A 16,298-nucleotide genomic window follows, 5' to 3' on the forward strand; every position below is an offset into this window, starting at 1 on the left:
GATTTATGTTTTTGATTAAGAATTTTATTTGGTTGCTTGAAGGAACGTTTTCTAAACACTGATTTTTGAGATCTTAAAACCTCAATTAGTTTGCAAAACATTTGCACAAATTACATGATGTTTAGGATATGCTCTTTCAATTCTTTGTCTTTAAAATCAAACCACATTACATTAAGTTTCTCATATGTATAATTTTTAAAATTTCCCTCATTTTAAATTATAAAATTTATAATAATTTCTGTCATTTTCTTGGGATAGAAGAATCAGGTTGGGCTGACAGCAGTTTTGTTAAAGAACTTTGACCTGGCCTTTCAGGTTTTTGAAGGCTTCCCAGCTGAGATGTCTATAAGTATGTGCTTCATAAAGTCTAGTCCACTGGCTTTCTTGAAGTGTTCTGCTCCCTTGAGTTGTGTGCATCCTTCGGTTAGCAACATCTTGCCCAAAATTATCTGTGGTTCACTCATCTCCAGCATTTGCGAATTAACAACATCTATGTACCGTATACACTAAAAATATTAATGGACATGTCCTTAGAACTATTCTCTATCTCAGTTCTCACAAGAAAAGTCACCCTTGGTCTACTCAGCCTTGGTTTACAAGGATATTTCCTCAACTCACACAGGGGCCAGCGCACTCAAACTGAGTCTTAACACCTTTTCAGTGTGAAGGCCAATGCTTCTGGATCCTCATCCCTAAAAACCACTTGGAAAAGGGCAGCCAGGGTGGGTGACTGGTGCCCCTGTAGGAAAAATTATCTCAGCATCTTCACATAATCAGAAGAGACTATATCTCAATTCATACAGAGAGACTCACTCATTGATTTTGCATTTTCTCTAAGTATAAACACCATTTTTTATACTTTTTAATCTAAGAGAAGTCCAGAAGATTTGTTAGCGAAAGGCATGGTCCTACATCAGAGTCAGGCTCTCAGGCCACTCTCCATGGAAAAACTCCAAGAGTGATTTCAAAGGCCCCATCCGCCCAACTACCCATCTATTAGACAAAGCAGCTCCAAGTCAAGGAACCACAGATTGTTCAAATAAACCAGGCTTCACGCTGTTTGTTAAGATCTTCTAGACAGTATTTTAATTCGGCCAATTTCAACAATTGCTGGGGGAGAGGATGGAAAGGATTATAACTGAGAACATCTGTGTGTGTGGAACACTGACTTTTATTCCTAGAGGCACTAAAGACGCATTTTTACGATGGAAGAGTCACATAAGGATGTCAGCATGATGGCAGAGTGAGAAGACTCCTTGTTTCTTTGTTGAAATGTACAAATCAGACAACTAAAACAACAGAGGGTCCCCTGCTCCACACACAAACACACTTGAAAGAGTCACACATTGGACCTCCGACGGTGGGCATATTGGCACAAATAAAGGAGGCGAAATGGGGGAGAGGACAGGGATGGTGGCCGCAGATGCAGGTGGGTGCCTGCCTTGGCTCCAAGGAGTGTGGCGGGGAGGGGAAGCCAGGCTGCAGCCCTCACACTACCTCCTGCAGTGTGTGAGGAGCAGGAACAGTGCTCCCCCAGGAGAGCCTTCATCCCTTCCCCCCTCCCCCTCTTGGAAGGCCCCAGTAGAGGTGGCTTGGAAGCCTTCAACAGTACAGTGGTGTTGATAGCCATTGCTGGCAGGGGAAGTGGGGAAAGGGGAGAGGGTGAGATTATAAACCTGCCTCCCTAACCCCACCCATCCCCCAGCCAGGTAGAGAAAGCTAAGAAGGCTTAAACAGTACAACAGTCTCAGCAGCCATGGCTGGCCGGGGGAGGGGGTGTGTGTGTAGAGAGCAGAGGCTTAAACAATGAAATTGCCACCCCCCCCCCGCACTCCCCCCTTCCTATTCCTCGCAGAGCTCAGCAGAGGCAGTAGAGACACCTCCCAAAACACAGTGGGGTCGGCAACCATTAGAAAAAGGAGGCAGCATTGGGAGCTCACAAAACTGATTCTCCACAACCTGCCACGTTCCCTGTCACAGTGATCGTGCCGGTAACTGAGGTGAGCCAGCCACAGAGGGGACACCCACCATCCCAGAGGGCACACAGCGTTTTTCTTAATCTAAGTGATGCCACGCCGCCATGACCCGGGGTTGGGAATAATGCAGGTGCGAGGAAACAAAAATGTGTGCCATAACACTGCCAACTGGAAACAAAGGAAAGTATTCTGTCAGCCTGCTGCATTTTAGAGCCAAACAGTATCCAAACAAGAAAAGAGTTTGCTGCCACCACTGCTTAGACAGAGAAACAACCCATCAAACGCTGGGAACAACCAAGCGAGCACAGGAAAATGTCTCCAGAAACCAGACTCCAAGTTAGGAAAGACTGTGACTTTTAAGGACAGAGAATTCAAGATGGCAGTTATGAATAAGCTCAACGAGGCACAAGAGAACTCAGAAAGACAACTCTGTGTGAGCTCAGGAATAAATCTAATGCACAAAAGGATTACTTTACCAAATAAATTAAAACAAACAAAGAAAGAACCAAACCGAAATTGTGAGCTGAAGAACTGAATAAATGAGATGCCTAGTGTGATTCAGTAGGCTGGACACCAGAAGGTGGCAGGTTTGATTCCATTCCCCATCAGGGCACATACCCAGGTTATAGGTTTGATCCCTGGTCCAGGCACATGCAGGAGGCAACGAATCAATGTTTTTTTGTATTGATCTCTCTCTCTCTCTCTCTCTCTCTCTCTCTCTCTCTCTCTCTCTCTTAAAAAAAAAATTAACAACAAAGGAAGAATTCTCAAGATAGGCAGAGTAAAACAGACTGTAACCTACACAGGAAACTTAGATTATCATCAGATTTTTTCAGTAGAAACATTACAAGTCAGGAGAAAGTGAGAAGAGAGGAACGATTAGCCAAGGATAATATATCCAGCAAAGTTATCCTTTGGTTATAAAGGAGAAATAAAGGTTTTCCTAGACAAACAAAAGCTAAGAGACTTTTCCACCACAAGACCTGAATTATAAGAAATGTTGCAAGGAGCTATTCTATCAGAAACGGAAAGACAAAAGTATACAAAACTTTGGGTAAGATGACTAACATATAGTCAGAACCAAGAAATTGCAACTCTACTTCAGAATAGGATAGTAAATACTTCATTATAACATAAAGTTCAAGGGGGTAAAGAGGGCATTAAAAATAACTATACTGCTCCCTGGATAGTATGCTCAGTGGTTAGGGTTTTGCCCGAATTTCTATCTTAGATATTATAGCCTTCTCAAGGATGAAGGACGCCAATGACCCTTTGTTTCCACTGAAGTATGTAGTCTGTTGGCCATGAACCTCCTGGTCTGGATAGTTACTGTGTCATTCCTGATGGCGGATGATCTCCAAGCAGCCAGGGAGGAAGAGCAATTACAGTAGCTGCGTAGCGTAGTCTGATGCCAGGGAGCATGACACCTCCAGCTTTGTTCTTTTTTTCTCAGGATTGCTTCGACTATTCAGAATCTTTTGTAGTTCCATACTAATTTGAGAATTCTCTGTTCTATTTCTGTGAAAAATGCCATTGGGACTTCGATAGGGATTGCATTTAATCTTTACATTGCTTTAGATAATAGGGCCATTGGAACATTATTAATCCTTCCAATTCATGGATACAGAATATGGTCCCATTTCTTTATGTTTTCCATGTCTTTCAACAATATCATGTCATTCTCAGGGTACATGTCCTCCACCTCCTTTGTTAAGTTTATTGCTAGGCATTTTATTGTTTTTGTTGTGATTGTAAACGGGGTTGTTTTCTTCATTTTTCTTCCTGATATTTCATTGTTGGCATGTAGGAATGTAACAGATTTTTGTCTGTTGATTTTGTGTAATGAAACTTTACTCTATTTGTTTATTATTTCCAACAGATTTTTGATAGAGTGTTTAGGGTTTTCTATATATGTATATTGAATCATGTCACCTGCAAATATTGCCAGTATTGCTTCATTTCCAATTTAGATGTCTTTTCTTTCTTTTTCCTGCCTAATTGCTCTAGCTAGGACTTCTACTACATTTGCAACTTTCTAAATAAACTTTCTCTTATAACTTGAAAAATAAAAAAGCAAATGGACAACTGAGTAAGTTCCTACCTGTTCTGTATTGCTGTGTGTGGTTCAGAGATCACCTCTGCAGAATCTCACACTGAACCAACTGTTCTCTCATCTCTTTTCTGATTTTAGATACACTTCCATTTTAGTACTTCACATTTAAACATATTTTTTCCATTGTTGCTCTCTACTGAGGTAATTGTTTAAAATTCTGTATCTCCCATGTCTAGTGCCTGGTATAAAGAAAATGACCAATGAAGGTGAAATTGAAGTTGTATGTTTTAGTTCAGCGGTCGGCAAACCGCAGCTGGAGAGGCACATGTGACTCTTTGGCCCCTTGAGTGTGGCTCTTCCACAAAACACCACATTCGGGCGCATATGTACAGTGTGATTGAAACTTCATGGCCCATGCGCAAAAGTCAGTTTTCAGCCTGGGCAAGTCTATTTTGAAGAAGTGGCCAAAGAGCCGCATGTGACTTGCGAGCCGTGGTTTGCCGACCACTGGTCTAGTTCATGAATGCAAGCTCACCAAGCTAGTCTTAGGAATGCCAATTACTGCCGGAGCAGGTTTGTCTCAGTGGATAGAGCGTAGGCCTGCTGAAGACATAAAGAAGTTGCCAGAGTTCAATTCTGGTCAAGGGCATGTACCTTGATTTCAGGCTCCTCCCTGGCCTAGGCCCTGATAGGGGCACATGCAGGAGGCAACTAATCTAATTGTTTCTCTCACATTGATGTTTCTCTCTGTCTTTCTCTTTCTCTCCCACTCCAAAACCAATAGAAAAATATCTTTGGTTGAGTATTAAAAAAAAAAAAAAAAAAAAGCCAGTTGCTCAAACTACTAATGTAATTTAATTCAATTTTGTCTGTTTTTAATCCTCACCTGATGTTATTTTTCCATTGAGTTTTAGAGAGAAGGTAAACAGAGAAACATCAATGTGAGAGAAACACATCCATTGGTTGCCTCCTGCATGTGCCCCAATCAGGGCGGGGCAGAGGAGGAGCCTGCAACCCAGCTGCATGCCTTTGACTGGAATAGAAACTGGGACCCTTCCATCTGGAGGCCAATACTCTACCCACTGAGCCAAACTGGCCAGGGCCAATTCAAATTTTAAAATTTAAAACTTCTACCCTAACCAGACTGGCTCAAGAGATAGAGCATCAGCCTGCCGACTGAAGGGTCCTGGGTTTGATTCTGGTCAAGGGCACATACCTGGGTTAAAACGGGGACAGTGCACAAATATTTGGCCAGTTAACTAATTTACTGCTAGTTAAAGGGAACCTTTCAAGTTTTTTTTTTTTTTGAGTGTCAATAACTTTTAATGTGTTTTTCCTCTATAAATACACCAGACAGTCATGCAATGGTGCCAGCATTGGATGATCCTGGGCCACAAATGTGCACACTCCTTTGCAACTGGTCCTGTGCACAGAACCTTTCATTTCGCTTTTATTGTTTACTCTGACCCCCGCATTATCTTCAAAATAAAGAAACACGCCATCCTTTCTCCGGCATGGCTTTTGTTATCGAATTACTACCGCTGGGTGTACCTTCTTTCTGAGCTCTGCTTTGCCTGTTCTGACTGTGACCCTCACCGTGTCACTCACCCTGGCAGCAGGAAGCCTGTTCGTCCTCCCTAGATCTCCTTCACAGAGATCATACACAGATTTTTGGCTCCTGTGTTGTCAGTACAGTGGGTCATGGCTCCTACCAGAGGACCAGGGAAACCAGCATTTCGCCCCCGAGGACCCACCATGTCCTCGCTTCCACATCTTGGATGCCAGAAAGGGATGAGAAAAGCTCAAGTTTTCACTTTTTAAAGAATGTATATTTTATTGATTTTTTACAGAGAGGAAGGGAGAGGGATAGAGAGTTAGAAACATCGATCAGTTGCCTCCTGCACACCCCACTGGGGATGTGCCCGCAACCACGGTACATGCCCTTGACTGAAATCGAACCGGGACCGATGCTCTATCCACTGAGCCTAACCGGTTAGGACTCAAGTTTTCCCTTTTAACTAGATAACTGAAATAAGTATCATCTAAGCTTCATCCCTAGGAAGGATCTCTGGAATAAGTAATAACCTTGAACTAATTCAAGACATGAACAAAGAGGTTCGATTCCCAATTAGGGCACATGTCTGGGTTGCGGGCTAAATCCCCAGTAGGGGGAGTGCAGAAGGCAACCAATCAATGTTTCTATATCTCTATCCCTCCCCTTTCCTCTCTCTCTAAACAACAACAACAAAAAGACATTAAGACTATTTCAGCGTGCCTTTGAGTTTCTCAGCAGCAGGTGGCGCTCACATCATAGTGTTGTCTGGTCTTTAAGCCTGCCGGGTTTTCCAAGAGACTGACTTGATGATGGAAAAGGGCGGTTCCCTGTACTCATCCAGTGCGCTGAGGGCAGAGTATGTAATTAGAATAAAGATAAAAAAGTAAGTACTGTATTCAAAATACTTTATCCAGCTTCAGTTAGTACTTTAAACACTGCTGTACATGTCTTTGCCTCAGGGTTTAATCAATAATCATACCTAACAGAAGGGCAATCTGCTTAAGAGTGGCAATTTAGCAGGCTGCAAAGTCATTTATTGGAGTGCTTGAAAGTTAGGAGTTAGGCACACCGACAGGTATATGAAAGGGAGATGTTCATACTACTTCACCCTATTTTTAAAGCGAATGTTTGTTGACTGTGTGCTATGTACCAGGCACTAGGCTTAACCCTTCGCATGCATGATGTCATTTAATCATCACGACCATCCTAGGAGGCAGAGAGGAGCTTGCCAGTTTAAAACAAATCCTTCCTCAAAACCACACATGCCCCTTTAGATGCTGCCCTTCCCTATCCTTTACAACCAAACTCCTTATAATACTTACTATCCCTGTTTCCTCACTTCCCACTCACAATTCTACTGTCTTCAATGTGGCTTCCACCCTGCTATTCCTTCAAAACAGTTTCCTGTAAGGCAGCCATTTTTAACCAGTATCTGCAAGAATTTAAAAAACATGCAATACCTAATATTTAGTCAGGGACACTGACCTCTTTTCCTTAGATTGTTAAATAAAAAAATAACAGTCAACACAACAATAGCTGTCTGGTGTGAATGAGTCAAAATTATACCTATATTGCCTTGGCTGGCAGGTTGCCTCAATGGATAGAATGTTGGCCCGTGCACTGAAGAGTAGTGGGTTGCAGGTTCTTACCTCCCCCCTCCCCCCAGGCTCTCCCTTCCCACATCAGGGTGCATGCAGGAGGCAACTAATCAATGTATCTCCCTCACATCAATGTTTAAACACTGCTGTAAATTTCTCTCTCTCTCTCTCTCTCTCTCTCTCTCTCCCTCTCTCCCCCTCCTTCCCTCCTTCCCTCCTTCCAATTCTCTCTGAAGCAATGGAAAAAATATCCTTGGGTGAGGATTAACAAAAAATAAAATAAATTATACCTATATTTTTGTCAAATCGGCAAAATATATATTTTATGGTGTGCTGTAGAATTCAACAATTAGTTCATGTGTGCCATGAGGTGAAAAAGCTGAAAATCACTGCTCTCAGGTCTTGAGTAGCCTCCTCGTTTTCTTCCTGCACTGAACCTCCTTATAACATTCTCTTCCCTGGCTTCAGATGGGCCCCTGACAGGTGGGTCTTCAGCAAGGACTCGGAGTGAGTGTAAGGCGTGATGTGGATGCTGCTGTGTTACAGAAGGAAAGGGAAAGAGGCCAATCCATAGTTCCTTTTCTTTCCGTGCTTCCTTACTAACACTAAGGCGAAGGACAAGAGTGCTGGTAGGACGTGTGTGCGTCAGGAAATGAAATAAAGCCAGTTTAGTTTTGTGAAGGGTTTCCACTGTTCGGGCAAGAACGAAACACATATTCCTGTATGAGTTCTGAAATATGGATTGGGTCATTTCAATGGTTCCACATGTGAATTCAGTGTTCCTAAGTTTGCATTGAAGACTGCCACTGCACAATATAAAGATGGATGGTAATTCGTGCTAATCATTTAAGTTTTAAAATTCCCTTTGCTCAGAACAATAGTAAATAGCAAATTACAAAGGAGATCTTGAAATAAAGGAAAAAGCATTACATTTTTAGTACCTTTAATAGCACACGATTCCTGCCCTTTGAACACGGGACCTTACATTGTTATTTTGCACAGCGTCCTGCCTATTATGTCGCTGGCCCTGCTCACAGCCCTGACTCAGGAGTGCTAAAATGTAACTGTGCTTTCTACCACTCAGTTCATTTCTGACTCTGAGCCCTGATTCTGCCTGATGCAAAAACCTGATTGCTCCTATTCAAGGAAATTCAGTCCAATTCAGTCATTTCTTTGTCACATTAGGTTCAAAACTCAGTTAATTCTGGGTTCTTTCCGTCCCAGAGTGGTACCCTCTGACCCCCAAGGTGGTTTCTGTCTTGTCATCATTGCTGACATCAGTCTTGTATCTCATCTTTCTTTAGTGGCCTCTATGCCCACTGTGTTTGATGAGATGAGAATTAATTGAGGCTCTTTTCTAAGTTCTTGACTTGTTTTACTCATTTAATCTACACAACAATCCTATGAGATAGGAACTATTATTATATCCCTGTTAGAAGTGAGAAAACCAAGGCACAGAGAGGTTAGGCAAATTGCCCATGGTCATACAGCTAGGAAATTTCAGACATACTGGCTCCAAAACCTTCTGTCTTAACTATACACTAGACAACCTCTCTCAATCTGGTGTTCCGCAAAGGCCCTACTTGGTCATAATGTTGTTGTTTTTAATTTGTTTTGTAATTATTGTAATTTACTTTTTTTAATTTATAAGAGACATTGAGATAGAAATTATTTATTTATTTATTTATTTATTTATTTTTTTAAATATATTTTTATTGATTTTATACAGAGAGGAAGGGAGAGAGAGAGAGAGTTAGAAACATCGATGAGAGAGAGTCATCGATCAGCTGCCTCTTGCACACCCCCTACTGGGGATATGCCCACAACCAAGGTACATGCCCTTGACCGGAATCGAACCCGGGACCCTTCAGTCCCCAAGCCGACACTATCCATTGAGCCAAACCGGTCCCGGCTATTTATTTATTTATTTATTTATTTTTTAGAGTTTTATTTTATATTAATCCTAACCAGAGAATATGTTTTTATTCATTTTTATTTTTCAGTTATCTGTTACCTTTAATTAACATCTAAATAGAGAACATATTCATCTATAATTATAACATGGAAATGTCTATGAACAAAATAGATACATTTTTTGGCAAATGCCTAGGAAACACAGTCAAGTTCATCCAAGGTTTTCAGCAGCAGCATCTATGCAGCCTGGGCGTGGTCAGTGTTTGGGGACAGAGGTAAATATCTGCAATCTATGCATTCCTTTGATCTCTTCTTTTAGGGCCTGATTTACCATCTGATGCTGCTGGACAGTCCTCTTCTTAAATTCTTCTGACTCGATTTGGATTTTGTACATTGCCCCACAGCCTCCTGAAATGTCAGTGATTTTGATAGTTGTAGTTCGAGGAAAGTTTTCTTTGAGGATTTGGGTTACTTAGAGCTCCCCCTCAGTCTTCGAGGCAAACATCCCCTGGGTGCAGGGGAGAGGAAGCCTGTGGGTCCCACTGAGCAGAGGGCTGCCACACAGCCATGCCCAGCCCACGCCACCTGTCGCTGTCTCCCTGTTTTCATTGATTTTTAGAGAGAAAGAGGGAGGGGTAGCAAGAGAAAGAGAGAGAGAGAGAGAGAGAGAGAGAGAGACAGAGAGAGAGAGAGAGAGAGAGAGAGAAAGGTATGTGAGAGAGAAACATCGATTGGTTGCCTCCCATATGTACTCCAATGAGGAATCAAACCCACAACCTGGGTATGTGCCCTGACCAGGAATTGAACCCATGACCCTTCTGGGCAAGGGGTGATGCTCCAACCAACTGAGCTACACTGACCAGGGCGAGTTTTAGCTTATTTTAGCCAAACTGGTGACAATTGCCAGGAAGCAAGATCTTAAATGCTTGTATAATTTTATTTTTGTATTTGGCTACCCAAATTACGCTATTCTCATAAAATGAGTAAGGTAGCTTTTCTTCTTTTTATTGTCTCTGAAAAAATTATAAGAGCTTATTTATAGCAGCTTTATTCATAATTGCTAAAAATTCAAAACAATCAGATGTCCTTCAGTAGGCAAATGAATAAATTGTGGTACATCCAGAGAAGGGAATATTATTCATCATGAAAAGAAATAAGCTATCAAAACATGAAAGAATGTGCAGAAAATGTAAATGCACATTAGCAAGTGAAAGAAGCCAATATGGAAAGGCTACATATGGTATGGTTTCAATTGTATGACATTCCGGGGAAAGTAAAGCTATGGAGACAGTAAAAAGACCAGTGGTTACCAGGAGTGAGCAGGGAGGGAAAGATGAATTGGCAGAGGACAGAGGATGTTTAGAGAACTACAGTGGGGGATACACATCATTAAACATTTGTCCAAACCCATGGTATGTACAACACCAGGAATGAACACTAATGTAAACTATGGACTCTGGGTGATAACGATGTGTCAATGTAGGTTCATTGATTGGAATAAATGTACCACTTTAGTGGGAGATGTTGATAATGAGGGAGGCCGTGTGTGTGTGTGTGGCGGGGGGGGAGTGGGAAGGAGCTATATGGAAAAACTGTGATCTTCCATTCAACTTTCCTGTGAAGCTAAAATTGGTCTAATATGTATATACTAGGCACCTGTTATAGGAATATTCCTGCAAGGCTTCTGGTGGGCTTCCTTCCTGCTACCCCCACCTCTCCCGCTGTGGCAGGCAGGGTGGGGTGGAAATGGGTGGGGCGGGTGGAGCGCCACTGTCTGCATGGTGCTCGGGCTGCCACCAGCATTGCGTGCCTTGCCCCGCACGCCAGACCCGCTGTGCCTGCCGCTGCTGCTGCCTCTTTGGCTGCACTTATTATTGCCTGCCGCCTCTGGGGCCACGCAAACTGCTGCTGCTCGCCCTGCTGTGCCCGCTGCCCTCGCTGCCTCACGCCACCACCTCCTCCATGGCTGTGCGTGCCACCGCCACTACACACCTCGCCCTGCCCCGCATGCGCTACCAATGCTTTCCTTCCAGCAGCCACACCTGCCTTGCTTTCCACTTTCCCTCTTCCTTCTATGCTGTCTTCACTCCTCCCTCCCTTCACATATGCAAATTAACAGGCATCTTTGTTGTGTTAATTTACATACTCACTCTGATTGGCTGGTGGGCGTGGTTTGTGTAGCAGAGTGCTGGTTAATTTGCATATTACTCTATTATTAGATTAGATATGATAATAAGTACATTTAAGTTCAAAAAAATTTTTTTGAGGGGACAGAAATTGTTCCTTTTATTTTTAGGTACTGCCCTTCTTTCTTAATACTTACTTGAACCCCAAATTCTATTTTATTTGTTGTAATTCTGTTAGATTGACTTGCTTTTCATTATATTTAGACTAAAGGCCCATGGCATTCATTTGTGCATCAGTGGGGTCCCTCGGCCTGGCCTGTGCCTTCTCGCAATCCTTGGACCCCTTGGGGGATGTCGGACTGCCAGTTTTGGCCCAATTCCCACAGGCCACTCTGAGAGTCCCCACCGGTGCTCAAATGCATGCACTGGGCCTTTGTATGCATATAAAATCTTTGGTTAATCTCTTCCTGCCCTACCCACTCCCTGCTCCCTGCTTCCCACTAAGATTCATCAGTCTGTTTCATGTTTCCATGCCTGTGCGTTGAGCGTCTGCCCCCTGGTATTCAGTGCATATTATAGCTACTGGTTGAACAGTTGCTTAGACATATATATATGTCTAAGAGGCCTGGTGCATGAAATTTGTGCATGGGTGTGTGTGTGTCCCTCAGCCAAGCCTGCACCCTCTCCAATCTGGGACCTCTCAAGGAATGTCTGTCTGACTGCCTGTTTAGGCCCGATCCCAGTTGAACATCCCTCTCACAATCCAGGACTGCTAACTCTCAACTGTTCGTCTGCCTGACTTCCTGATTGCCCCTAACCGCTTCTGCCTGCCAGCCTAATCATCCCCTAACCACTCCCCTGCCAGCCTGATTGATGCCTAACTGCTCCCCTGCCAGCTCGACTGCCCCTAACTGCCCTCCCCTGCCAGCTTGGTCACCCTCAACTGCCCTCCCCCGCTCACCCGGTCACCCCTAACTGCCCTCCCCTGCCAGCTTCATTGCCCCTAACTGCTCTCCCCTGGGTCTGGTCCCCCTGCCAACTGCCCTCCTCTGTAGGTCTGGGTCCCTCCAAACTGCCCTCCCCTGCAGGCCTGGTTCACTCTAACTGCCCTTCCCTGCAGGCCTGGTCACCCCCAACTTCTCTCCTCTGCCAGCCTGGTCACCCCTAACTGCCCTCCTCTGCAGGCTTGATCACCCCAACTGCCCTCTCTTGCAGACCTGGTCACCCCCAACTGCTCTCCCCTGCAGGCCTGGGTCCCCCACAACTGCTCTTCCCTGCAGGCCTGGTTGCCCCAAACATCCCTCCTCTGCCAGCCTGGTCTCCCCTAACTGCCCTCCCCTGCAGGTTTGGTTCCTCCCAACTGTCCTCCCCTGCTGGCCATCTTGTGGTAGCCATCTTGTGTCCACATGGGGGCAGGATCTTTGACCAGATGGGGGTAGCCATCTGTGTGTTGGAGTGACAGTCAATATGCATATTACTCTTATTTAGATAGGATAGAGGCTTGGTACATAGGTGAGGGCCGGCTGGCTTGCCCTATGAGGTCTCTGCTCATTTGTCTGACCCGCCTCCCAGAAAGGAGGCTGATATCCTAGGAAAGATCAGGACACCGGCTCCTTCACAAACACCCACACCAGCAGACTGGGCATCTCAGTGTGCGGCTGGGATGGCAAATAATAAAGGGGGCCAGACTGCCCCTCTCCTGTGCTGATATAGTGGTGGCAGCAACCAATTGGCTGGCCTGTTCTCACTTGTACCCTGCTGCACCCCACAACATACCAGGACATATACACAAAGCATCCATCCCTGTACAAGACTGGCAGGTAGAGTACATTGGGTCTTTGCCAAGGACAGAACTATGCCTCCTTAACATGTGTGGATACCGCAACCGGACCGCTGCAAGCCTTGCCTTGCAAAAGAACCAACCAAACAGCCACAGTGAAGGGGTTAGAACAAGCTAGTATTGTGTATGGTTCACCTCGGTGCTTTGGCAGTGACTGAGGTACACATTTTACTGGACATGATGTCCAAGATTGGGCCCAGGAGAGGGATATAAAAGGGAGACTTCACTGAGCCTGTAACTAGAGGCTGCTAGCTTGACTGAATGAAAAAAAAAAATTTGATATTTAAAGGCACAGCGGTTTGCCCTTTTACAATTCTCTACTTCGCACAGGTGGAAAAGGTCATCGCCAAGGCAATTAGGAAAATACATTCGGCCAATGCCGGCACGGGGTGGCTCCCTAGGTACTGTGACAAAGAGAGTTCATCGAAAAGCTATGGCCTAATGCCCCGGTGCCAGAGCTGGTAAGGGGAGCGCTGCAGTTCAGAGCCTCTCCAGATGTCGAACCAGGAGAGAGGACACATGAATGGGGGTTGGATTAGCCGCCCCTTCCCCGCACCAGGTTGGATAGGATATTTATTGCCTGAGAGGGAGGAGTGTCCCGGCCAGCTAATGTGGTCCCTATCGGTCCTTCAGGAGCCTGGGCCCAAACACTCTGTGTACCAGTACAATGGACAGTCACCGATGCCAAAGGGCACTCAGATAGGCCAGTGAGCATGGCCTTCTGCTACCCCGCTCTCTTTAGAAATAATCCCAGCACCCTTGCCCCTCACACAGCATGCCTGGTATGCGCCGCCTGCCCGGAGTCCGCAAGTTGCATACAGTCCATTTAAAAAATATATATATATTTTATTGAGTTTTTACAGAGAGGAAGATAGAGGAATAGAAGATAGAAACATCAATCAGCTGCCTCCTGCACACTCCCTACTGGGGATATGCCCACAACCAAGGTACATGCCCTTGACCGGAATCAAACCTGGGACCTTTCAGTCCACAGGCCGACGCTCTATCCACTGAGCCAAACCGGTTTCGGCTGCATATAGTTCATTTTAACAAACAAGGAATGCCGCTGTTGTCCTTGGACCACTAAACATCCGTTATTTCCACCCACAGCTTCTTGTTCCTGATGCTGCTCCTCCCTGCCTGGGGAGAAGTGGATGTTTTCCTACCTTGGGCTCAAAGTGATGCCAGCGGCATGCTGCCATTCTCCAGCACGGGGGGCTGGTCTTTCCTGGTGAGTCTCACTTGTACAACCTGATTGGTGGGAATTACAGGTGTTTATAAGGCTTCCTCAAAGCCAAAGCACCATATTTAATACAGTGTTTGCTAATTATGATGCAAATAACTGGTCTATAACTGCCTCTTTTTACAGCATGGGACATGGCAATGCTTTTCCTGTCAATGCCATACAGAAATAGGTGATTGTCCTAGCAACCCCTCAGTCACAAAAAACAAAAGCCAAGCTCCCCACCATCAAATCCCAGAACAACTGCTACAGGGGAGGTTTTTGCAAATCCGGGATGGTTTCCTCTGGCTCACACCCGCAGCAGGGCATCTGAGCCAAGTTGCCCCATTATTCTGGGAACAGGCCAACCACACACTCAGTGCCTGCGCTCATAGTGCCAGAGAAATGGGCTGGCTTCCTAGACAGCAATCTGAAATGTCACTGTCCTCCACACCATGGACCGGTGCTCCTGACTGGTCTCAGCATCCAGGCTTTGCCTGGTGGGCATTGAATGGGACAGAATAGCTATGTACAATAGCTCCAACCTCTGGCCATGGCTGTCCCCGGACTGGCTCGGGTGGGGCACCCTAGGTTTTCCTTGGGTACAGAGATGTGGACGAAAACAGTTACGAACCCTGTAAATTACCCCCATTTAGCCAGTAGGTGGATAAGGAGTGTTTTCTACTGGGATGGCCGCCACAAAGCTATTTCTGTGCCTTCCCTGGAGGTTGGGGATACCATTCGGCACACAGAAGCTGTAACTAGTCACACACAACGTGCTATGTTGTGCTCTGGAAGTTACAGCTTCCAGAGCATTGCACTGGTTCATGCAGAAATGGTTTACTCAAGGAAAAATGTGCTTCAAAATTACACGGCACTGGGTGTTTTAACACCTGGTCAAGGTGGGACTTAGGTCACCATGAAAACTCAACGTTGCGTATACATCCCTGGTAACTCAGGCGGTGCCGGCCTTGCTGTACAGAACACACATGAGTAAATACGCATCTTGTCAAAACTTTCTTTTCCCCAAGGGTTATCATCATGGTTTGTGTCTTGGGGCTATCATTACTCTTTATCCTTGTTTTATATTAGTTACGAATCCATGTGCCAGTAGCTCTCTGTGGGGCCTGGACACTCTGCGTCCGCTGCCCAGAGGCTCTCTGCGGCCCAGAGGCCCATGGGTGCAGAACACTTGCCTTATTGCCAGGGCGATGACGCAAGTGTTTCCCCTCTCCCGCTGCCTCCGCCCTCCCCCTCCTCTCCTTCCCCCTCCCCGGGGCTCCATGCCTGCTGCCCAGAGGCCCTCTGCAAGCATTCTGCCAGGCCACTCATGCTGCCTGCTCCCAGCTGCCGCCCCCATCCCCCAGGACTGGGGAACTCCGGCCAGGCTAAGAGGACTAGGCGCCACCATCTTGTGGCTATGGGCACCGCCAGCTTTGTGATGGAGTGATGGTTAATTTGCGTATTACCCTTTTATTATTAGATAAGATAAGTATCCTAGCCTGCTGCTACCTCTACTGTGGCTGTGGTCTTTGCCTACAAGCTGAACAGAATGAATGTAATGCATCACTCAGAAGGCCCTCTCTGAGGCTCAGGGAACATTGCAATGAGCTTGTCAGAGGTGATTAGAGGGGTGGAGTGTGCGGACAGAACTGGCTCGGTCTTGAAACTAATCTACCATCTTGACTCTGGGGGAAGCCCAGAGGCTGTCCCCTGCCTCCAGGTCTGTGAATGGACACGAGAACTCTGTGCTTTGCCTCTGGAGGGACACACCCTTGACGTTATCTGACTCCGGACCAGCTCTGCTGCCAGAGCTCCTCAGCACCTGGTGGACTCCAACCCCTTTAAGTTATACATACATTCCTCTTCCAGCAAACAGACTCAGTGCTTTTAGCTATAAAACAGTCTGAGGGATGGGAAGCATGGAGGGTATCCATGTCATCTTGCTGCTGTCCAGAATGGGCCTCATATGTTAATTCCCTTAATAAACTCTTAATGTCATGACAGAGTTGTC

At 45.4% G+C, this 16,298-nt stretch overlaps 1 protein-coding gene and 1 pseudogene across 2 annotated transcripts in view; both read right to left on the bottom strand.

Moving 5' to 3' along the window:
* The window catches only part of PATJ (PATJ crumbs cell polarity complex component), a 762,329-nt gene that overhangs the window by 270,222 nt on the left and 475,809 nt on the right, over positions 1 to 16,298 (bottom strand). The window lies entirely within an intron of this gene.
* On the bottom strand, positions 5,387 to 5,802 carry LOC311617337 (large ribosomal subunit protein uL14-like; annotated as a pseudogene). Its single transcript has one exon. The product of its transcript is annotated as a large ribosomal subunit protein uL14-like (transcript).

Source organism: Pipistrellus hanaki, assembly GCF_964339955.1.
Source record: "Pipistrellus hanaki genome assembly, chromosome: 2".
Lineage (NCBI taxonomy): Eukaryota > Metazoa > Chordata > Mammalia > Chiroptera > Vespertilionidae > Pipistrellus > Pipistrellus hanaki.